Below are 24,913 nucleotides of genomic sequence, written 5' to 3'. Positions count from 1 at the left end.
TTCTTTCAGATAACATTTGGGGTGTTTGGAGCATTCGTGATTTGTTTTCTTCGAAGGTTTCTCATGTATTTACTTGATGAACAAGTCTTATCATTTGTATCTTCCTGAATTGATGTGATATGCAAAAGGAGCTAACGTATCCTAAGAATGTTTTTATTCAAACTTTTGCCCTTTCATCCCTTTCTTAACCATTTTCTCTTATTAAAAATTAAATCTTGAAATGCATGAACAGTCGCTCTGGACTCTAAGCAGATAAATAGTCTCCCAAGAATTATTAATGTATAACTCTTTATTTTAGGCACCTTTGTTAGTGGCATAGGTTCTTAGGGAATACCCCCGACCCTCAACCCATAAATGCATCTCAAAGCTTTTGACAGGGTAGATTGAACAATTCTTAGTGATGTACTATATTGTAAAAACCATTCCATTTATAAAAAACCAGCACATACCTGCCTTGTAAACAAAATAGTAAAATTTCCTCTTCCATGTTTGTCTCAGAACCTTAGTGGAGATCAGGTTGCTGAAATGTGGAAAACAACCAGCTTCTTTGAATAAGTAGAATGTGGTGTAACTCACAAAGAGCCATCTGATATTTGATTATTGACCTGCTCTGCTACCTGTGCCCCCACACACCTGTCAGTAGATTCTGGAAGGTAATCAGAAGGAATGGCAATGAGGAAGGAAGCGGTGGTGACTGCAGAGCCCAGAGGCTCTCATGTTCTGCAGCTGAGTCAACTTCTTCAGGAAGAACAGGGATGGCCCAGATTTTCAGGGGCCTGAGGTTTACACAATTTGAAGAACCTTCTTTAGGAAAAAAGAATAAAAATTAGGCACAAAAGGTTTATTTAGAATGAGAAAAGAAATTACAACAAATTTCAAATTTAAAGAGCTAGCAAATATCCAAATGTAAGAAAAAATAGAAAAGTAACAATATTCTTATTAATTAATTGCCCGCCATTGCTGTAGTCTGACAAATGCTGTTTTTCCTACTTTTGGCAACAGATGCTTTGGTTAGATCTTCATATAAAGAGTTTTTAACATTTCCTATAGAGAGACTAGAAAGATAATTCAATCTCTCCTTTAGCGTGGTTGAACAAAATTTATGGGATTCTGTTTTGTTTCATTTTTTTAAACTGATACTTTAGAAAATATCTTCAGCTTTTCAACCAGTTATTGCCAATGTCATATAGATTTTTAGGATTGCTGCCAAACCTGGGAAAACTTCTATTAAAGTTTCTAGCATATATGAGATAAGAGATTTTAGGTCATTTGAAGTGTTCTGATGTAGTGACTAATCATAAATACTCTTTAAATTTAGAATAACACTCATTAATTGATTTGTTGTTATTGGCCTTGTTGTAATGATGCATTATGAGTTTTATTTATCTTCACTGAATGTCAGATTATCAATGAGAATGTTGAGCTAAAACAGAACAAAGCCAGTTCAGGTCAAGGGAGAGCAAAAGTGTGATCCTGAAAAGGCATGGTGTCCAGTTTGAATAAAGTCTAGTGGACGAGTAGGGTAGCAGTGGGCAACGGGACTAGAAAGGTGTGCTGGAGCCAGGTAGGCAACTGAGAAAGAATGTCAAAGGTTGATAAGTGGCTCAGGATAGACTATCTGCTGTACCTGTAATTTAGGAAGTCCAAGGCCATTGGTGGACCAACAAGTATATGGAAGGGAGTGTGGTGTGATGTTAACATCATTGGCCTTAGAGCCAGACAAATTCTGGTTTTAATCCTAGCTCTTACCCAACAGGGCTATGAAACCTTCCTAGCAAGAACTTAACTATATGTGAAAGCAATTGCCAACTACATGAGTAGTTGCTCCAAAACTTCAGTATGCTCCAAATTGATGTATCTTCAACTCAGGTCCCCATTAGCTGGACCTCAACCTGAGGCCAATCTAACATCACTTTTTACAAGGGGAAATATGACCAAAGGGAGGTCAAAATGAAAAGAGACAGTGGTCTTACTTCATTACTGCTTACTTCTCTAAATTTTTCAAAAACACATGACCCAGGGCTTGGAATAAGTGTTCCTAGTATAAACCAAACTGGTTTTTAAATCCTGGCCCAACCAGTTATCAGCTATGTAAACTTGAAATAATTAACTTCTCCAATTGATAGTTTCTTCATCTGTAAAATGGGGCCAATAAAGAATGGCACCTATAATATAGGATTCTGTTAAATGACATAATACATGTAAATCAGCGTCCAGGTGTTACATGCATGGGATTTATCTATCTATCTATCTATCTATCTATCTATCTATCTATCTATCTATCACATATATATTTTTTTAATTTTTGGCTAAGGGAAGAAAGAATGGATCTTTCTTTTTAAAATGGGTTCCTGATATATGGGATGGACATGCACCTAAGGATAGTGGAGGGAGTGTGATAATGTTATGCCAGGGATGTCTTCTGAGTCACCAAGTGGCATATCCCAGAATTCAAGACAAGTTTCTCAACATCAGAAAGCATGAAGGTTTCATCAGAGAAAGAGAGAACTTAGAAGGCCAAGATTAGCAAGAGAAGGTCTAGGTTCCCCATATGCCAGCACTCTAAAGAGAGGTGTGTCTCTGGTCAGGGCCCTGCATAATATGGATACATCATGGTGTCTGTATTATGCAGAGAAATGACATCTTCACACTCCACATTATTTTTCTTCCTCAATAAATGTCAAAGCATCCTTCTCAGTGATGGGACACATAAACTTCTCAAGCAATGTAGGTTTAGGTGCCAGCTTTTTACTGTTGTTAGCTGGGAATACCAGCCTCCCAGTCCCTAGAAACCTTGGGCCATGGGAAATTGTATCCCCTCTAACTGAAGGAGAAAACTCCAGATACCCTGGGAAGCCAAATTTGAGTCAACTGCTCGGGGAGAGTCCTTAATCTTAACTAGCTCCTCATCCAGGCAATCACAGTGAGCCCTCAGTATCACTTTTTTGACAGTGCTGCTCCTCCAATCACAGATATCATCTGGTCTGCTTAACTCCTAGTCTAGATCTGAGCCCCAGTGAGAACAGGGATTGGGCAAGAAATTTAAAGGAATTTAGGAGCTCTCTTGTGGGAGACTCTGGGCATAGTTAATGCTGCTTTAGGACTAAGGGGTCAAGGTGCAATACAGAAGAGGACCAGTTTCACACCACTGCGTGGGACTGTTTTGACATCCATCAGGCTCCTCAAAAATTGTCAACTTTGGTTGCAATGGGACATAGCACCTTTGTCATGGATAACTTCATAATGGGCATTTCCTACAGCATGTTGGAGTATAGGAAACCTACTCAAATATCTCAAGAGAAATAGAGGTTTATTAGAAGACCAGAATCTTTTGGAATTTAAGGAAGAGGTGAATAGCCAGAACTAGAGAAGAATATAATCAGGCAGCTCCAGAAACTTTCACAGAATTGTATGGATCTTCATTCTGGGCCCTGTCATTCATGTGATTGGGTGTTTCAGTTACTATTGCTATATAACAAACCACTCCAAACTCTGTGGCAAAAAAGAACAACTACTTTTTATGTTCATGGATTTTAGGCGTCAAGGCATCATGGGGATGGCTTGTCTTTGCTCCTTGATGTGTGGGGCATCAGCTGGGAAGACTCAGATGGCTGGGAAGCTGGGGCTGGAGGAGCCATTACACGATGGCTTCTTCATTCATACTTCTAGCACCTTGCCATGAATGGCTAAAAGGTTGGGCATCCCTGGGACTTTTGGCCAGAGTGCCTACAATGTGCTCATTAACATGGGAACCAAAAGATAAACTTTTGATTTGGCGATGTAGTATTTTAAAAGGAATATCCTAAGAGAGAATGTCCAAGGAATGATCATTCCAAAGATCCAGGTGGAAGTTGCATGCCTTTTTTACCTGGACCAGGAATCACTTCTGCCAAATTCTATTGGTCAAAGCAGTCAAAGGCCCACTGAGATTCAAGGGGAGGGAACAGAGACTCCACCTCTTCATGGGAGGAGTGCCAAAATATGTGTGTCCATTTTTTAGAGTTGTTACACTGAGCTACGAGCTTCACGTTCTTGGTTTCAATTCTTGAACTGGGGATCTAATTGGCTCAGCTTGTTGTTTAGATTGGTTTCTCAGTTCCTATCAGCTGTGGTGAAGGAGATAGGCTTACATATTTGGTAGAACGTCCCTTCCATTGCTCTAGAAGAGGTAGATTCTCTGAGAAGAATTCATGATTGAAAAGGAAGTAATGGGATCTCTAGTGTAGACACTGCCAAGAGTAGCAACCACTTTACTGCCTCCATAAGCAGTTTGGTGAACAGAGAGAACCTGGACGAGAGAGAAGGAATAGGGCAAGTGCTATGGGGTGACTGAAGGTCATAGGAGGCACAGGTTCTGTGAAGAGCTTGACATTTGAGTATTTATGTTTATATGACATCTGTAAAACAATGAGGCCTGGAAGCATTCAGGTTAAGCAGTAAGTGAATGGTATGAGGAAAATCAATTTTGTTCTTGAAATGAGAACAGATTTGACCTTGAGCAAAATCAAAGAATGATAGAACCACTTCACAGCTACTATAGATTTCTAGCTTTCAGAAGCAGATGTTAAATATCAGACTTTCTTGGCCTTTACTCTGTCAGTCCAATCGATAATTAACAACACCAAATGAGATATCTTTCCTCTGAGATTCTCAAGCTGCTTAACTGATAGGTTTAGCTTGGCTGAACATCCTGCAGTAGTAAGCAAAGAGAAAATACTGTTCCAATTTTGGTGTGTGTGCTATTGGAGCAGGCACTTAAAAAGAAATAGAAGGTTTTCCAATTTTTCTTTCTGCTTAGGAAAACTAATTCATGGGAAGGTTAGTGACCTTCTCAGGGGCTCAGAACAACTTAGTAGAATAGATTGGCCAGTCTTTAGCTACCAAAGCTTTCCTGGAAGCTACTATTTATGCTCTACTAACCTTTCTCTGTTCCAGTAGAACTTATAGTGGTCATGCAGTTAGCTGAGGGGGTCTTTCTGTAGGATTCTTTATGCTTGAGAAGAGGGCTGGGAATGTGTGTGATTTCATAAACTAGTTCTGTGGATCTCTTGAGCAGCATATTTTAAGAGTAATCGGAACCTTTACGAGAAAAATATTTGCTATGGAAAGAGAGAAGTCATGATTCTTTTGTAGAAAAGATCAAACCACAGCCTGCTAATATAAAACCAAATCTATTGATTAGAGTGAATGTTGTTACTCATTTCTTATGTCAAGAGGAAGAAAGGAGGAAAGAGACTGAAATGAATGAGACAATTCCTTAGGAAAATCTGACATCTGAAGAGTATAAGGACTTCAGTGCCTCGGGCTGACGTCCTGCCTTTCCTATTAATATTTCTTAGTCTGTTTACTTATTTGCCATTACTCTTTTTATTCCCCCTTTAATTTTTATAGTGCCAAGTTCTATAAAACCAAAGTGATGATTGCCCTTGTAATAAGTTCCTCTGTAGTGGGAAATCTTAGAGAAAAACAATTTGAGTATTTTCTTTCCTCTCTATTAATATTCTAAAACAGAAATTCTCACCCTTATAGAACTAACAATTTTCCATAACAAATATTTTTTAATACTCCATTTACCATCCGAAATGAAATTCAAAGATAATATAATCTACCTATATGTGTAATGTTTTAAAAATTTAATGAAATGCCCTAATAATACAAAGGGAAAAACAAAGAGAAAGTAATGTATAATAAAATTATATGTGTTTCAAATATATAAATATTCACGCACCACTGTTAAGTCATAATGGAGTTATCAGACATCTGCATTTTGATGTTCATTGTACCTCCATAAGTATAACAGCTTACAAATGAAGACTGAAGGTTGAATTATTTTGACAACTCAAATACAATGAGTGGTGCTGTTGTTGGTGAAGTGATTTTTCCAAGATAGGACTAATTCTTCATAAAATTCTAAACAAAACAAAGTGCAAGTTCCTTTTAATTTTCACAGTAGTCGCATTCCTGGAAAATTCAGTGTATAATGAAGCCGTTCCAAAAATGTTATTTGTTTACATGTAAAACAGAAGGTCCAGGTTCATGTGATTATAAACAGGTTTTTTATCTCTATTATCTGAAAGTTGTGTGGGATGTGGGAAAGTCTGTGTTTTGTAGGACTGTCCATCATATTGCAGAATCCTTTGTGTACCTGATCTCTGTAGCACTGTGTGTGTGTGTGTGTGTGTGTGTGTGTGTGTGTGTGTGTGTGTGTGTGTGTGTTGGGGTATGTAACCACAGTCATTGTGACAACAAAAAATGCCCCCACAAATATTCAAAATGCCCCTATTCAGGACCAGTGCTTAGAGTTAAAGGTGAAGAAATAAGTTCATATGAGTCTTTCTGAATCAATTTTGAATGTTTTTGATTCATTATCTCTGGTTTTGAGATGTTGAGAGCCACTGTTTCATTTTCAAGTATTGGAACCTTAAGACCTTGGGATCCTCTCAGGAAAGAAAGAGGGTGTGATAGTTTAGATATGGCACATTAAATGTATAACTTTCACAAAACCATTTGAGCTTCGTCAAAATCCCTAAGAAGGGTTTGGTCAGGGAAAGAAGGTTCCCGATTGCAGGTATTGGTTCAAGCCTAAACATCATCATCTTAAGGAACCTAGGAAATGGGATCAGTTATATCTTGGGCAATTGCGTAACCATTTTATAAAATTTTTTAAAAAAATTATTCTTTCAAGGATTAATCTAGATCTACTATAAGTCTTCAAATCTCCTGAAAGGCACACTGTCTCATTTTCCATGGAGTCCTAGAAACCTGGGCCTTAATTGTAGTCCCAAGAGCTATGGTCCATGGAAATGACTCAGAGGAAAAATCTGAAACCCTCATATACTAATGAGAACCCAAAGTGCTTAACTAGAAATTGACTAGTCTAATGTGTACAAGTTTATACCATTTATCACATTATATTGCATTCTGTATATGCATTTACACTTGCGTATATAAAGTAAATTTGTGAAGAGAGCTCAATCTCTAGGTTCCCCTAGGTAATATAATCATAACTAACAATTATTGAGCTGTTCTATGTGATAGACACTGTTCCAAGCACTTCACATGGTCAATTCCTTCAACAGCCCTAAGAAGTAGGTATTATTATTTTACATGGGATGGAGAAACAAGGTACAGAAAGGTTAAGTAACTTGCCTAAGGTTCTATAACTAGTAAATAGAAAAGCCAGAATTTGAACCCTGGCAGTCTATAATGCCAGAGCCTAAGCTCTTAGCCATTATGCTACACATGTTTAAGAAATAACAATAAGGCTTACTAAAGGATATAACTGGCAATCATAATACACAAAGAATTACCTCTTTAAATATCATCCTGCTTGCAAGTCTGATCAAGCTAAATGTTTGAAGGTGATAATAGTTGAGAAAAATGGTAGCACTGTTACAGCTTTTATTCCTAAGTGTCTACAGGGAGCTCCTGGAAGCACATGAACATTATTGGTAAAACTGAGAATATGTAATCTGCACTCAATTAATCAAAAATTGAGCCCAGAACTCTTCATTCCAAGTGATAGAAATTCAATTCTGACTTGTTTAAACAAAAATAAAATAAAATAAAAAGAGAATGTGAAATTTATTGGCTCTGTAAGTAAAAAGTCCAGCTGATACGCTCGATTTAGAAATACTTGATCCTGGTCTCTAATGATATCAAAGCTCTATATCTCCCTCACTGAGCTCTGCTCCTCTTTTTATGTGAGCATTATTCTTATCCATTGCCACAAAAAATGTTCACAGCTTGTGATTCCAGGAGAAGAAAGAGACTCTCGGTCCCGGTATCCACAGGGAAGATTTTGATTGGCCAGAGTGGGTCACATGCTCATCTTTGAACCAAGAACTGTGGCCAAGGAAGAACTCTGACCAGTCTAAGTCATATGCTCATCAGCCTCATCCCTCTTCAGGAGGGTGAGCATGCACTGTGGACCTCATGGCATGGAAGACAGGTGGCTTCCCAGGGGAAAGCAATGCTTTTTACCACCTGGACAGGTAAAAATAACAGGTGACTGCTTCAAGGACCCAAATTGAGCCAGAATCTGACTGCTACTATTTTTGCATTGCCAGGCTATTTCTTCTTCAACTTATAACTGAATTGTTGATCCAGGTACAGTGTACACTGTTGTTACAACAAGGTTTTTTTCCCCTTAGTTTTGTTTTATACATGAGAGTATAGAATTATAAACAGCACCTGACATAAGGTAAAATTTTAGTGATTGTTAGCTAATATTATTCTGTGCTAATAAGTAAAAATGATATTCATTTCAATAATGAATTTCTAACAAAAAAACTTAATTACAATGTATATTGTGGTATGTGTGCGATGCCTAGCAACAATATCCCAAGGCTTGTCAGCAACTACATGAATTATGGAGCAGGAGCTGCTAATCTAATTTACTCTTGAGTTTGATAAATTATTTGATTCTCTATTGCAGATTTGGATAGGGAAAAAGGAAGTCAAATAAGAAACTGTGGGAACTGAACTACAACCTTTCACACTAAAGACAGTCAGAGTAGAAATGCTCACGAGTGCTAAAAAATTGACTCTTACCTGCCATAGGTCTGTCAATTGGAAGACATTGTTCTGGTAATGATTCTAAACCATCAGCAGCAGTCTGCCTACATTGGGTGGCTTAGGGAGCTTTGCAAACTATAGCTCACAGGCCTCAACCCTGGAGACTGATTTGGTAAATGAGAAGGGTCCCAGATTCCCAGAGTAAGTCTGATGTGAAGTTAGACATGAGAACTACAATAATCAGCCTCTGTGATCTATAGAGGAGCAGATGCCATAGTAAGAACACAAACTGGACGTTTAAGATCTATGGTTCTCAAACTTTAGCATGCATCAGAATCACCTGGAGGGCCCTGCTTTGGGGTTCTGATTCAGTAAGTCTGGAATGGGTCCTGAAAATGCGTATATCTGTCAAGTTCTCAGGTGCTACTGATACTGCTGGTTCAAGATCCATATTTTGGAATTAAGTGTCCAAGATAATAGCTGGTAGATTTGGCTTTTGCAAAAAGACTATCTTGAACTTGGGTATCGGGCAAACTATCGGTCTCAACTGTACTAGCTAAGTGAGTTTCTGTTGTACTTAGAATTTGGTCATGTATGGAAGACCATTTAATTCATCAATTCAAATTCAAATTCAGTTTATCAGTTTAGATGGAGCCTGCAGCCAAGAACTCAAGAGAACCCTAAGACTCAGAAGGACAGCAATGGAGAATTAGGAAAGATCCCCAAGGGCAAGGATGTGTAATTAGTTACCAAGGCTAAGATCACCCACATCCTCATATTCCCAATTACTATGTATGGATGCAAAAGTTAGACAGTGAAGAAGGCTGATAGGAAAATTACGAAGTCATTTGAAATATGGTGTTGGAGGACAGCTCTACAGACACCCTGAACTTCCAGAAAGACAGACAAGTGAATTCTAGAGCAAATTAAGCCTGAAACATCATTGGAGGCAAAAGTGACAAAACCGAAGCTGTTCTACTTCAGGTACATCATGAGAAGGCAGGGTTCTTTGGAAAAGACAATAACGCTGAGAAAAATAGAGGGCAGCAAGAAAAGAGAAAGACCAAACCTAAGATGGATTGACTCTGTAAAAGAAGCCGTAGGCATGAGTATATAAGAGCTGAGCAGGGCTGTTGAAGACAGGACGTTGTGGACATCACATATTCAGAAGCCAAGAATCAGAGCCAACTCAACAGAATGTAATACACACAGGAGACAGTGTCAAGAGAAAGAGTCATAGATGATACATGGGACTGGGTTTTTGTTTTTGTTGTTCTGAGCAAAAGAAACAGTCTCTAGCTAATTTAAGCAAAAAGGAATTTATTGGAAGGCAGTTAGGTAGATTGCAAATTTGCTGGGGAGGCTGGGGAACCAGGCTTAAAAAATCCCCAGGAATAGAGGAAGCTGCCTATCAGAACAATAGCTAAAATATCACTACTGAACTAAGCCAATAAGAGTGCTGCTTCTACAGTTTACATCACAAACACTGCGTGCTGGGCACTATTGCTACCATTATTTCTCCTGGAAACTGGCTGATACTACTACTGCCTGAAATAATTCTCCCCCATCCCTTAATTTTTCATGCTTAGCTTCGGATCAGAGTCTCGGGCCAGGTGACCTGACCAGCCAGGCCTTGCTTATGTGTAGCATTCTGGCTGGCAAGGGAGACTGTGAAAGCGAGTATCTGGGCTTCTCAGTTTCTGTGGCAGGAGGTGTACTCTGCCTCCTACCAGTTATTTAAGTATGTTAAATAATCACTGGAGATGACTTTTGAGTATTTGATCTTGAGTGAAAGGCAGAATGGTAATGCTGTTGGCAGAAATTTGGATGCTGACAGGAAAAACCAGATTGGGAAACTGTTGTATTCTTTTACATGTGTCAGTTATGGCTATTTAAGTATGTCATAGGAAAGCTAGCCAGTTCCAAGTAGTCGCATTGTCAGATGCGACATGGGCTGTTTTAATGACTAACTTGTTGTCATCTTAAAGACAACCTTAGGTCAGGCTTGAACAAGACAGAGTAATTCTAGGTCTTGGTAACTGGTCTTATTTTGGCCATAAAATTCTTCTGATGGAATTAAAAAAAAAAAAGTCCATTGGATAAGCAGGAAGCAATGGAGCAGATATATTTTGCAGTTTTGTGTTTCTAGTATTATAAATTGCTTCTCTTCTAGATTAAATAAGGACAACCTTTTGCTAACAATCTCAAAATAAAATTAAGCATGACCCAGAGAACCTACCAGCACTTAAAACAGCTGAGAACCATGGAAAGCAAGATCCTAGTCTCATACACAAAAAAAATAGGTTTCATGAAAAACTTCAGAAGAGTATATCATAGAAGTTTCTTGGAAAGTATAATAGAAGGAAACTGATATATAATTATAAAAGTTTTGTTTATACGAATTACTTCGAATATACAAGTAACTTTTACATTCGAGATAAATAACATTACGGTAAAATTTCTCTGTGTTGGAGCACATTTCTACATTCTAATTTCCACATTAAAAATAACATAATGAATGTGCCCCAAATAATACTGAAATGACCCAAAACACCACAGTAGGCATAACAGGATTGATTTTCACCTGAGACTCACCGTTCCAGTTGTTTAAAGCCAGCATCTGTCTTCATTGTGCAGCATCTGTGCCTTGCTGATCGTTAATGTTTCTATTATCACCCCTGCTAGAGAATGTATTTATTTGCCAAGTAGCAAAAAAGTATATACAAATTAGTAGAAGGGAAAACACATAAAATTATTTAATCTGATGTGATTCTTATTGTTATTCTTATTGTGATTCTTATTGTTATTCTTATACAGTAGGAATTCTCTCCCTTCCTTTTTCTTTATGGCAAATCATAAAGGTGACTTTGTCGTCCCCTTCATTAGAGACAGAGAATGCAAAAGGGACTTTGTCAGGGAAGATTTTTGACAGGCATCTTTGAAGAGATGTCTGGGGAGACTTGGAAACCCTGGATGACATTTGAGGAAATTGAGCAAGAATGACCAAATTTATTAACAGTGTTAGTAAGATTATTAAAAGTCTTTAATTTAGTGTAAATTTTTATGAAGCAAGAATAAATATTGACCATTAAGTTTACCACTATAACACAGGGATTATTTGTAAAGCACTCTGGATGGAAACTAATGATTCTGGTAAGCCCAGAACTGACAGGGTTGACCTGAACGTTATTTCATAATTGTATTTATTAATAATGAGTTACAAAAGTAGATGGCTTTTTAATAAAGAGTTTGACCTGTTAAGAAAATGCATTTCAGTTGCCGTGTTTTCTCAATAAAGGCCACTCGAATATGACGTGGTCGCTACCTCCCAGCAAAACAATTTTGGTGCAACGGGGGTAAAATGTATGAACACTAATAATAGCTTAGATTTTTTTTAGCACATTCTTTGTGCCTGCACTTTTTGTGCATTCTAGATGTAGCAACTCATTTAATCCTCACAACTACTCGATGAACAAGGGATAACTGACCTGTCCATTTTTATAAATGAAGATACATGGAAAGGTAAAGTAACATGCTCGAGAAGACCACATTATTTGTAAATGGCCCAGCTGGCTTTCTACTGCAGAGAGTCTGATTCCAGAACTTGTAGACTAATGAAGCTTTATGTCATACTGTGCTGCATTTAGTAAGCCATATATCATTGCCCTAATCTGTCTATGACTCATCATATCCATTTTGAATCCAGATTATTGAACCAGAGCCCTGGCTGGTCTGAAGGAAATAAGACTCTCAAACACCGGCTGTTGGTCCCAGGGCACTGTCTCCCGGGGGACTGCTTCGCATGTGCTCAGTGTTTTCTTTCCTCCTCTCACCTCGCTGCTGCGATTTTGTCTGTACTCTTAGGAGACTACTGCTGTGCCAGGCATAATCATTTTTTGGATGCAACTACCTTATTCCCCCAATTCTGACCTCAGGAAGGACATAGCTTCCTGTAATTCCTTACAGTTCAATTGAGATCACCCAGTGACTTTCAAAGTCCTTCTCACATGTCCAGTTTACAATGCCAATATCTCAATCTGAAGCTTCTATAATTTAGGCCGTTTTGCTTTGTTTAGGACTCCACCAAGAACAAAGCAAAGGTTCTTACCTTTGGCTTGCTAAAATGTTCTTCCCCAAATCAAGAGGGTCTGGCAGCCCAATTCTAATTTCACCTCATAAAACGGCAGATTTATGGCTTCAAAATCTTTTGCATATTTATATCCTAAGTATTGACTTACAGGTATTTTTCCTTCCCAGGACTCTGAGGTAATCCAGAGCGGGATCAGTTGTTTTCACTTTTATATCCGCAGAATCTAACACGGGGCAGTCATTTAGTAAATGTATGCTATGGGGACAGATGATTGAGTTAAGAGGCCATAGGAAGAAATAGCTCTTTGGTATAGCAAGTTGATGGTGAAACATTCAATACACATGTGCTTTAAGAAATTAGCGATTAGAGGCCAGACATTCAGCTTTCTAATAAACAATTCAAAGTTGGAGCTGTAATCCAAGATAGGTATTAAAGAGAAAAGCTGTGAAGCATTGGGAAGCAACGAGTGAACCTTAAAGAACACTCATAAAATGCGATCTAGCAAAGGCGCTAGTGAGGTAGCATTCAGAGAGGTTAGAAGCAATTCAAGAACATGCATGTATAAAAAGCTAAGAAAGAAGTAAGTGTCAAAAAGTGAGCAGTAAAAACATACACATGAAACACATGACCAGAAAGCAGGGTCAGATATACAAGGCAAGGCAAGAAAAACGATGGAGAGGCCAATGAATTCGGCAACAACAAAAAAGTATTTAGAGGCCTTTGAAAATACATTTCTAGGGTCGTAGGTTCCCCCCCCCCCCACATTTCTGGCTTATTTATATTGATTGCATCAATTTCTTTAAAAAGCTATTGTTTTATTAGAAATATACAGCCTTTAGTCATTTTTATAAGATATACTAGAGAAATTGACCAATTAGAAATAATCATTCGGGTCGATCTCAGGTTCATTGGAATCACTTTAGAAATTTCTCCCTAGTAGCATTGTGTAAAGTAGAGATCCCCAACTCCTGAGTCCAGACCAGTACTGGTTCATGGCCTATTAGGAACTGGGCTGCACAGCAGGAGATGAGTTGGCTAGCTAGTGAAGCTTCATCTGTATTTGCAGCCGCTCCCCAGCACTAGCACCACCGCCTCAAGCTCCACTTCGGATCATCAGGCATTAGATTCTCATAGGAGCATTGGTCCCTGGTGCCAGAAAGGTTGGGGATTACTGGTGAAGAGAGTATATTCTTAAATAGGCCGTTGGATTTTTTTTTGTAAACACTATACACAGCTCAATGATACATCTGACCAAAATCTCTTTAATCTATCAATAGCTATGCTAGGTGCTTTTTTGCAGGGAATGGTAACATAATTAATTAATTAACATAATTTTTCTTCATAAGATTCAGGTGTATTTTAAATTATTCTTAGGAATTTAATTTCAGGAAGATGGCTTGAAATTACTTCAAACTATTAGGTTTAAGATTATCTATAAATAATTATAATTTCTGATTAAATTTAATGACAATAATCATTTCTTCCTCTCAGCTGTTATTCTAAGAATCACATTATAGCCATGCCACCCTGAGCACGCCCGATTTCGTCAGATCTTGGAAGCTAAGCAGGGTTGGGCCTGATTAGTACTTGGATGGGAGACCACCTAGGAAGACCGGGTGCTGTAGGCTTTAAGAGTCACAGACTAGTTATTTGGAAATTTTTCAGAGCATCCTTATAGGCTAGATTGCAAGAAAACACCCCAGGAACTAAAAGCCTATAGTTTTAAAGCAAACCAAAACAGCTTTTTCCAATGGTAGGAAAATATATGAAACTCTATTCTATAGATTTACATATCAGGCCCAGCCATTAAAAAAAATTATATCTTAAATATGTGCCCACAGGCCTTCTTTTCCCTCCTATCAAAATGTCAGTAGCTACCAGTGCCCACAAGCTCTCTTTCTTCTTCCATTAGAATTTAGGATTGGAAAAAGATATTTTATCAACCATTCATAGTTTAATGTGAATTTAATATGCACCTTCCCAAGGTATTTATATTTTAAGCATTTTTCTAACTTATGTATTTATTCACCCAATAAATATTTATTGAGCTTTCTGCATAATACTAGTTTCTGTGAGAACTATAAAGTGAATTAGTTATGAAAGCTACTTTTTAAAGTAGTGTGAAATGTATGCAATTAACTATGATCCAAGATTTTTTTTTTTTAAATGAGGAGCACAGGTTTTCTAGAGTTTCAGGAAAGGAGGGGGCCTTCTCAAGCTCAGAATGGGAAAGTGGAAAAAGTTAGGATAGTTTTAATGATTAAAAAAGAGGATCTGAAACCAGCCTTATCTGGGTTTAAATCCTGGCTGTCACTTACTGAATGACCTTGGGCAAGTTCCTCAGTAAGCTGTCTGTGACTCAGTTTCCTCATCTATGAAATGAAAATAGTATTTACCTTATGGATCTCTTTTGAGTATTAAATGAGTTATGACATATAAAGCACTTAGAACACAATATAAGTCCTCCACAAAGATTAGCTATTTTTCTTTACACCGAACCTTGAAAGATAGGATGAATAGGATTTAGTCATGCAAAACTGAGTTAGAATGAAACAAACTTTAGGAGAAGCAAAGATTAAAACATGAAAATTAAACCATAAAAGGAATCTTAGAGGAAATCTCAATTTTTACTCATGATCTCAGGGTAGGGAAGGCCTCCCTAGTTAATGACTTTAGATCCAGAAGTTGTAAATGAAAGGGTTGATAAATTTACCATTAAAATTAAAAACTGGATAAAAAATAACACTACAATTTTACAGAATTAAATAAATACCAACAATGATAAACTTAAGTAACTAACTGCTTTTGTGATTATTATTAAAAAGTAAACTTTAAAAAAAGTAAACTTTTAAGCATAAAACTATACAATTCCTAGAAGAAAACATAGAGAACAATGGGTTTGGCAATAATTTCCTGCATAGGACACCTAAAGCACAGATGGCAAAAGCAAAAATAGACAAATGGGACTATATTAAACTTAAAAAGGTTTGCACATCAAAAGAAACAACAGAATGAAAAGGCAACCTATAGAATGGGAGAAAACTATTGCAAATTGTGTATCTAATAAGGAATCAATATCCAGAATATACAAAGAACTCCTTCAATTCAACAACAAAAAACCTGATTTAAAAATGTGCAAGTGGCCTGAATAGCCATTTCTCCAAAGATATATATATATGGTCAACAAGCATATGAAAAGATGCCTCAACATTACTAATCATTAGAGAAGTGTAGATCAAAACCACAATGAGATATCATCTCAACCCATTAGTGTGGCCATTATCAAAAATAAAATAAAACGAACAAACAAAAAACAGAAAATAACGAGTGTTGCTGAAGATGGAGAAATTGGAACTCTTGTGCATTGCTGGTGAGCATGTAAAATGATGTAGCTGCTATGGAAAACAGTATGGAGGTTCCACAAAAAACTAAAAATAAAATTACCATATGATCCAGCAAATCCCACTTCTGGGTATATATCTAAAAAAAATTAAAAGCAGGATCTTGAAGTATTTACACAACTATGTTCATTGCAGCATTGTTTATAATAGCCAGAAGGTGGAAGCAGCCATCAACAGTTGAACAGGTAAAGAAAGTGTGGTATATACAATGGAATATTTTTCAGCCTTTAAAAAGAAGGAAATCCTATCACATGGTACAATATGGATGAGCCTTGAGGAAATCATGCTGAGTGAAATAAGATCACAAAAGGTCAAGTACTATATGATTCCACTTATAGGAGATGTAATTCATGGAAACGGAAAGTGGAATGGTGTTTGACAGGGGCTAGAACAGAATGGGGAGTTGCTTGATGGGTATAGAGTGTCAAATTTTCAAGATGAAACTCAAGATGAAAAAGTCTAGTGATCTGTTACACGACAATGTGAATATAGTTTACTGAAATGTGCACTTAGAAATGGTTAAGAAAATAAATTTTACATTTTTTTACTACAATTAAAATTTTTAAAAATGTTTTTTGAAAGTAAACTGAATAATACTGAAGGCGAGGTAGAAAAAATATTTTAATAATTGTTTTTTCTCAAAAATACCATTCCTTTTCTCTTCACCCTGGTGTTTGAAGTTTTTATGCCCTATAATACCTTCTGAAATCCTACCCTTTCAAATGCGACTCCTTCACTTTTGCCATTAGGAAAACGTTCCACTTCTAATTACTTCTCTTACCATCCCAGTCATTCATTCACTTCATATTTATTGAGCACATAGTATGTACTAGGCATTGTTTAGACAGGGGCTTAGCAATAAACAGAACAAAATTCTATACGCATAGATTTATATTCTAATGGGGGGAGACAGATAATAAACAAGTAAATATATAGTGTGTCAGATGGTGTTAAGGACTCTAGAGAGAAATTAGAGTGAGGGGGAAAAGAAGGCCAAGGCATAAGAGGAATACCGCTACATACAGTATAATCATGGGAAGCCTCATGCAGAAGTTGACAGCTGAATAGATATATCTCAAGAAAATGAAGGAAGATAAATGGCGGGTATCTGAGAGAAGACTGTTCCACGCAGAGAGACCATCGGAGGGCAAAGGCTCAGAGGTAGGAACAACTTGATGAGTCTGGGAAAGAACAAGGAGTCCAGTGTGGCTTGAGGAGAGTGAGCAAGGGGAAGAGCAATAGGAGATTAGATCAGAGAAGTAGTTGGCAGCAGGGAGTTGACTCTGTGGGCCATCATAGAGACCGTTTTTCACTGCGAGATGGAAGCCATTGGAGGATGCCGAACAGAGGTGTGATGATATAACTTACTATTGAGATGGTCTCTCTGGTAGTTGGATGGATAGTAGACTGTAGGAGAAAGAAGAGGGAAGCAAGAGGCAAGTTAGGAGAGAAATGATGATGGCCGAGACCAAATAGTAGCAACAGAGGTGTGACAAGTGCCAGGTTCTCAGTATGTTGTGGAAGCAGAGCCAGTGGGGATTTCAATGGATTGGATGTGGAGTGTGAGAGAAAGAAGAGTCAAGGATTACTCCAAGTATTTTGACCCAAGCTGCTATCAGGATAAAGTTACTATATTCTGAGGCAGAGAATACTACAAGAGGAACACTTTTGCTGGGATAATACCAGGATATTTGTTTTGGACACATTAAGTCTGAGGTGTTAAATTAGGTCAAGTAGGTATTTGAATGTATGAGTCTGAAGCTCAATGAAAAGATCAGGGTTGGAAATAAAAGTTTGAAAATTATCAACAGATGATATGTACAGCCATTAGACTGGTCCCTTTTACCGATGGGTAGTTTCACTTTTTTTTTTCCTACTCTGAATGAAACATTTACTATTATGTAAGCTTACATATGGAAAGTTAAGATAAATTTATTCAGAAGTTTAAAAAATAATGTGACCCCATATTACCCATACTATTTAGAGATGCAGTGTTTTATTTTTATAGGATACAAATCGACTTTCTACATTGTCTCAATGAAAATAATGTTTTGCAATCCCAGTCCAACTATATTTGTTACCTAACCTCTCTTCTCATTCATCTCCTGCTACCCTCTGCAGTCAATACAGCTTTCCTGCAGCCACTTAAAATGCAGTGTAAGAACATATCGATTTCATTTGTTATTCCACCTCCCTCCCTTGCCTCTGGCCACAAATTAGTCTGAGTCAGAAAAGGTGGTGAGATAAAAAATAAATAAATAAATTTTAAAAAGGGCTATATATAGACCGTCCTATTCAATTCCTTCCAAAAAGCCTTTTTTTTAAAAAAACTAGATGACAAAAAGCAAAGCTCAAAACCAGCTGCAAGCTATATGTTGTCCATTTGAAATCCTTTATACTTTAATAGCAGACATTTAGCTTGCTGCACCCTATCAGTTAAGCACAGGAAGCAATGCTTGTCAGGATTTATCTTTTCCTAAAAGTATATTATTGAAGATATTCAAATTAAATTTGTCACTTAACAGAAGTAACTATTTCTAACATCAACTCCTAAAAGGTAAAAAATATCCATGTTGTTTTTATGTCTCTATTCTCTAATTTAGAGAACAGGAAATTGAGGTATTGGCTCATAAAGCCAAACGATATTACTTTCTTTTTTCAAGTCAAGATTTTTAATAGTAAGAGAAAGTCAAGTAAGCATTAACTCTTCAGATATCGCTGTCCATCTTTCGGTTCGAGGTTTTGGAGAGTTACATTGTATTACTTCTAGGCAATTGAATTCTGCCACTCATAGAGCAAAATGAGTACCCTGAATCTTCCTGTGCTGTGTGCCAGCAACTCCACTTCCATGTATAAGGAGATGGCAAAGAAGAGCGCTGTTAACTGGGGGAAGGTCACCGTTGTAAAACAAGGAGCAATAGGTCTAGGTTTGCGTGGAGGGCAGTTGGTAGGGAGAAGAGCAAAGGGGGAGTGAATGGGGGAAATTGTTAATGAATTCTCTAACCACCAAAAGCATCATAATATATATTTTTATTTGAACATATTCTGTTTTTAATTAATAATCGTGCACTATATTGGGTTCTACTTTCCAGGTTTTGACAGTCTGACCCTAGAATCCCACTGCAGACTCTGTACCATTTGTGAGGTGATGCTGATGATCTTTTCACTTCAGTGCTTCCAAAGTAGCTGGAAAGTGAAGTGGTTATCTACAGGATTCCTCAGTAAAATTAGTAGTAGACTGAAATTTGGTTGCGCCACTGATATGTGCAGGTTCTTTATAAAACCTCACTGCCAGGGCCTGGAGATAATGCAGTTGATGTAGTAAAGACAATTTGTCAAATGTGACTGAAATTCTAAAGGGGATTTTTCAGCAGATGTGTGCTATTAATGCTGGTGCTGACTGAGCTGATCAGAAGATGCAAACGGCATCTCTAAACTGGTCATTATTTATATCCTTCAGCCGCACGCACTAATTAAATCCTCTGAGTTATCTCTGACACCTAACACCTGGGACCCTTCTCCAGACAAAGGCTTTCTTGTGTCACACAGCTGAGCCAGGCCTGGGCCCTTCTGTTTCATGTCCGAGTAAATATTTTAGCTCTGATTCTTTTTGTCCAACTGGATTCATGGTCCTCTTATTGATTTGCTTTATTTCTTCAGCAAGGATCAGTTCACCAAGCTAAAGAATCAGTTTACCAACCTAGCTGCTATTTGGACTGGCTAATTAAAACCTGCTCAGTGTGTGTGCAGGCCACCTCTGAGCCAAATACTGCCCTGCACAGAACTCGAATGCCATCTTTATCCGTTAGAACAGATGGGCTTTGTATGTTACCCACGGCCAATCTGATCCCAGTGTTTGCTTTTTAATTGCATGTTCTTGTGAAAGTATATCCTGACTTAAGAAGAGAAGTGCCCAGAATTCCTGGTCTGTGCGAAATCCTATGGAAAGGAGAGATATGGCCTGAGTGTTCCTTAGAAAAGTCCCGCTGTTAAGTTCGTTCTTAGCCAGGTCACCTAGAGAGATGGCTGTATCACATATGACCTTTGGCCTCTGGTGATACTTTGGAATTAGCTACTTATACTCACCGAGGTTTCATGCAAAGTGGATAACCAATTATGGAAGTTTTCCCAACACTGCAGTTCCTTTGACTGGGGGCACCCTAAGCAGCTAATATAAAAAACAAATATTGTCCCAAATAGTTAACTGCATTTCACTGTAATATCCATCAACATTAAACATTTATTGACTTACGCAGTACTGTGTGGTGCTGTATTCTGGGAGAGATACATCATATTCCCTTAAAGAATTAATGAATGGTCTTATGGATAAAGAAGCTATGCAAACAAACAATTCTACTGCAATGTGATAAACTGTCTCTCAGATTTCAAATGAGGTAAATGGCTGGACATTGGTGCCCTAACCAAGTTATAGAACCCTGAAGAAGGAACAGGTTGAAGGAGAGAGAGAGATGGGGACTGATGTTAATTTGCTTTCTGGTGTTTACAGGGCATCCAGGTTGTCATGTCTAGTGGGCATTTCTAACTTGGACTTAGGAGACACACGAGGAACTGCTTGCAGGAAACTATTCTTTCATTATGTCCCTGTCAGAGAAGTAAGGCATAGTGCAAACAGGTTTTGATTAGAGAGAGAGAAAATGTTGAAAGGGGAGTTCACAGTGATAGAAAACCAGGTTAGGGGAACGCTTGTCAAAAGTAGCTTTACTAATTCCAATTTTATTTAGACTGGGCCCTGATTATCACTATATGTTCATGATTTGGAAACTTTCTGAAAGGTTAACCGGCGATGGGTCTTGACGAGCACAGCACATGCTCACAGTTTAGGTATTCATTTGGAGGAGATTTCGTTTTCATTTCTTAGAAAATGATATTTGGAATGTTTTCTGAACCGAATTCAATTCACTTTTTTTTCTTTTTTGTTTATGCTTATCTTTCTACATCATGAAAGAGACAGTGTGACATATTTCAACTGGTATATCTAGCTAGAAAGGAGTAGATTTATGGAATATGTCATTATTTTTAAAGAACTGTAAATAGAGGTGATTCGTAGCCTTCATTTTTGCATGTGACTCCTCAGAAAAAGGGAGTTGAGGGTACATCTCAAGTCACTTTAAGGAACCCAGTGAAGTTCTCCCCAAATGACCCCAAGTTAAAAAACATTTCTGAATTAATGCCACAGTGAAAATTAAAGAGGAAAGGGAATGTTGCAGAGCACAATAAACAGCAAATTGTCAGAACTTTAAAGAGTTGGAGGGAGATCGGATATAGAGCAGTGCTACCGTTTTCTTTGTAGCCCATTTCTGGAGTCTGAGCGTCTTGACCCAACTGATTAGGCCGATTGGCTCTTCAGTAGCATTTTCATTTCTTCACCAATTTTCTTATTCTCCATAGACCATCAAGGTTCTAGCACATAGCTTAATGAACTGCATACATTTTAGTGTTTTATTGAAGGTCCGTTGAGTTCCATCTTCATAAGTAAATGTCAGTGCCCGTTATGTCTATTGTGTCACAATTTACTAAACTCAGAATTGTGAGTGGTAGGAAATATTTTAGTGGTCAGAGAGAGAGAATAATTAGCTTATCTAAATTTTTTTCTGTGTCCCATTTTGTCCTTGGTGCAAAGGTGCCAGCCTGTCTTTATAAGAATAAATGGGGCATATAGTCTGGCATTATTTAATTCAGCTACCAATTTTAAACTGAGCAGATTATAAACCAAATTAAATTTGCATGCACACTGTGTGTGAATGTGTTTTCCTCCTCATAGATTAAGTGCTGGCAACCCTGTTCTCTGCAGCAGGTCATTAGGGAGGGCCATCTTTATAGAAGAATGTTCCATGGCAGATCACAAATATAGGATTTGCATTTACACATAAAGGACCATGATGAGTCAATTTTAAAAACATGCTTTTCATTTTACAAATAAATTGGTTCTAAATAAGAAATTTTCAAGTAGAAATCTTCAAATGTATTTTGTTTATTCAATAGTAATATCAAGTGGTTTTCAGATCTCTCTTTTTTCTATTAACATAAAAGGTAGCATAGATATTTTTATAAATGAAATTTCAATGTTATTCCTTTGGATCTTGCAAAAATTTGGATTTACGACACCATATAATGTAAAATGTCAAACTGCAATTGATGACGAAGAACATTAATTAGTTTAGGATTAGATTTAATTAACATTTTAATGAATTTGAACCGTATCTTTTTAAAAAGGAGTTTTTGTAGAGTTCAGGATCACGAATATATTGTCTTATAGTGTAAATATTTATTACATACTGTATAATTACTATTAAACTGATATAAAATTTAAATCTAAGAATATTTCCTAAAAACAAAACTTAATAGTCAGACAAAAATTAAGAAAACAAAGAATCTTACTACTGTAGGAAGCGGATGACAAGAGAATCAAAGCAGAGCTGCACATTTTTCAATGTTTGTTCCTTGGAACCCAGGTTTTCCAAGGGAAAAACTGTTTGGGGTATGTTGTGTTCCATGGACCCTCTTGAGATCTATCATTTGATAGTACATAAAGGCTCTATAAAGACCAGTAGTTTAACTGGTTTAACTTTGAAAACTTGATATTTTCCAAACTTACTAAAGCATGGACCCTTTTACCGAATAACTCTTGTTTAAGTCAGCTGAATTGGCACTCCACAGAACCACTTTGGGAAACACTGAAGTAGAGGATAAGATTACGTCATGAATTTAGTCAACTGATTATCAATTTTAGATAATTCTATATCAAATTTAGATAATATATGATATTATCAAATTTAGGTAATATATAATGCTCAAAATCTCATTCTAAAACATTTTTGGTGATTATGGTTCTTTTTTAACTACTAAGGTAATTTTCTTTTTTAACTACTAAGGTAATTTTTAACTACTAAGATAATACTTTTAGATAAGGTCAATAGCTGGTTTTTATATTTATATACCACAACAGATGGAAATTCATTCAGAAGTAAAATAGAATCAAAGCACCATTTAGCGACAAGAGTTTTGTGCATAGAACAAATTCACAAATAAATCTGAGTAGGTTTGTGTTATCTGCCATTGCTGTATCATCAGTCAGTTTGCTCATATTTGCTGAGCATCTATTGCATTATGTATGTCTCCTAGGGTCACAGTAACATATTAACAAGGTGAAATGTCATATAGCAAGTTAGCCTTAACCTCTAAAATTTTAAGCAAGCTAACTGTAAAATGTTGTGGTAAGCCTAGAAAAATAAACTATCTCCTAACCCAATTTTATACTCTAATGTATTCTGGAACTTCAAAATATTTGAACAGGTACTTAAATCCTGAACTCTCGTGTAGTCAAATTTGTTTATTATTTATTTCTTCAGTGGAACATCTAAAATGATACCTTTTTTCCCCTTTAAAGTTTATAAGCAATTGAGAAATAAAACACAAGAGACAGTTAAATAGCAATTAAAATAAAAGCTTTATTTTGATAAAACTGATTAAGGAACCTGGCTTTACCATGAGTAGGCATTTCAGAGAAAAAAAATAGGAATATCCCTTAAAAAGATATTAATCAGACATCTGCAAATAAAATCAACGTAAGATACCATTTTACCCATATCGGATTAGCACAAATTAAAAAGTCAGCAACATCAGAGCAACAAGAGATCTGCAGTTGAGCGTGCGATCTGGTAGAATCACTTTGAGAAACAATTTGACATGTTCTAGTAAAGTTGAAACTGTGCATATGCCGGGACCCAGCAGATCCATCCCTAGTTACATTTCTTAGAGAAATTTGTATGAGAAACCATGCACAAGAATATTTGTAGACACTCGCCAATAATTAGAAAAAAAAAACCAAACAAACTGGAAACAAAAATATTTACCACCAGGAAAATGGATAAATAAAATATGGTATGTACACCAAATGGAATACTATACATTAGTGAAAATGAATGAACTACAGCTACATAGGTCAACATGGATAAATCTCAAGAATATTAGATGAAAAAAGCAAGTTGGAACAGAATATACAGAATGATTCCATTTTTCTAAAATTAAAACATGACAAAACTAAGCAGTATATTGCTTAGAGAGCCATCCATGTGTAATCAAACTATAAAGAAAAGCAAGGGAATGATAAACGGGGACTTCAAGGTGGGAGGAAGCAGAATGAGATCAGAGAAGAGCATCTTAAAGGCTGCCCAGGCATTCTGGCTTGCAGCCTTAGCTGTAACCCTCACACCATGCCAGTTGGCACAGTATTTAAGTTTCCTTTCGCTGTCGTGGTGCTTAATTGATGTTTTTGTTAGATCAGAGTATCCTTGATAAGAATAAAGAAAAGGATTTTCTTTTGTTGGTGTGGAGAGAAGAGTTTTTATGTCCCACAGCTTTTAGGCAGCTGCCCAGAGTTCCATCTCTCTAATTTCTCATATACCTGGAGTTCTTCTATATATAAGTTTATGGATTCCTGACCTGCAATCGGAAAAACCCCCTTTTAATGACTAATAAAAATCTAGAAGAACCACAAGGAAAAAAATTTATACCTTTCCATTAAAGTGATGAATGAGTCAGCCCTCCTTTGGCACTCACCAAAACCTCTTGTGCTAATCGGAACTCTGAGATGGCTCCCAAGATTCCATACCCCTGGTGTACATACCTTGTATACACCCCCACACCCCAGCACTGAGAATATGCTAGGCTAGTTATGTTATATAAGCAAGGTGATGGTGCAGTCATCCTATAATGACATTACAATACATAAGATTACTACTCCTTCTGGCTTTGAAGCTGCCATGACACAAGAGGGTCATGTGTCTAGGAACTAAGAACAACCTTCAGGAGCTGAGAGGGACTCCCTGCCAACAGCCAGCCAGAAAATAAGAAACTGAGTGCTACAACATTAGGAAACTGACTG

The 24,913-nt window shown here is 37.1% G+C and overlaps 1 protein-coding gene and 1 pseudogene across 2 annotated transcripts in view; both read left to right on the top strand.

Moving 5' to 3' along the window:
- Positions 1-24,913, top strand: part of PPM1L (protein phosphatase, Mg2+/Mn2+ dependent 1L) — a 243,317-nt gene that overhangs the window by 179,294 nt on the left and 39,110 nt on the right. The window lies entirely within an intron of this gene.
- On the top strand, positions 14,117-14,235 carry LOC112476914 (annotated as a pseudogene).

This window comes from Pteropus alecto, unplaced genomic scaffold (assembly GCF_000325575.1).
Source record: "Pteropus alecto unplaced genomic scaffold, ASM32557v1 scaffold81, whole genome shotgun sequence".
NCBI classification, from domain to species: domain Eukaryota; kingdom Metazoa; phylum Chordata; class Mammalia; order Chiroptera; family Pteropodidae; genus Pteropus; species Pteropus alecto.
Note: the sequence above shows the minus strand (reverse complement) of the source record. Positions and strands in the feature narration are given on the sequence as shown.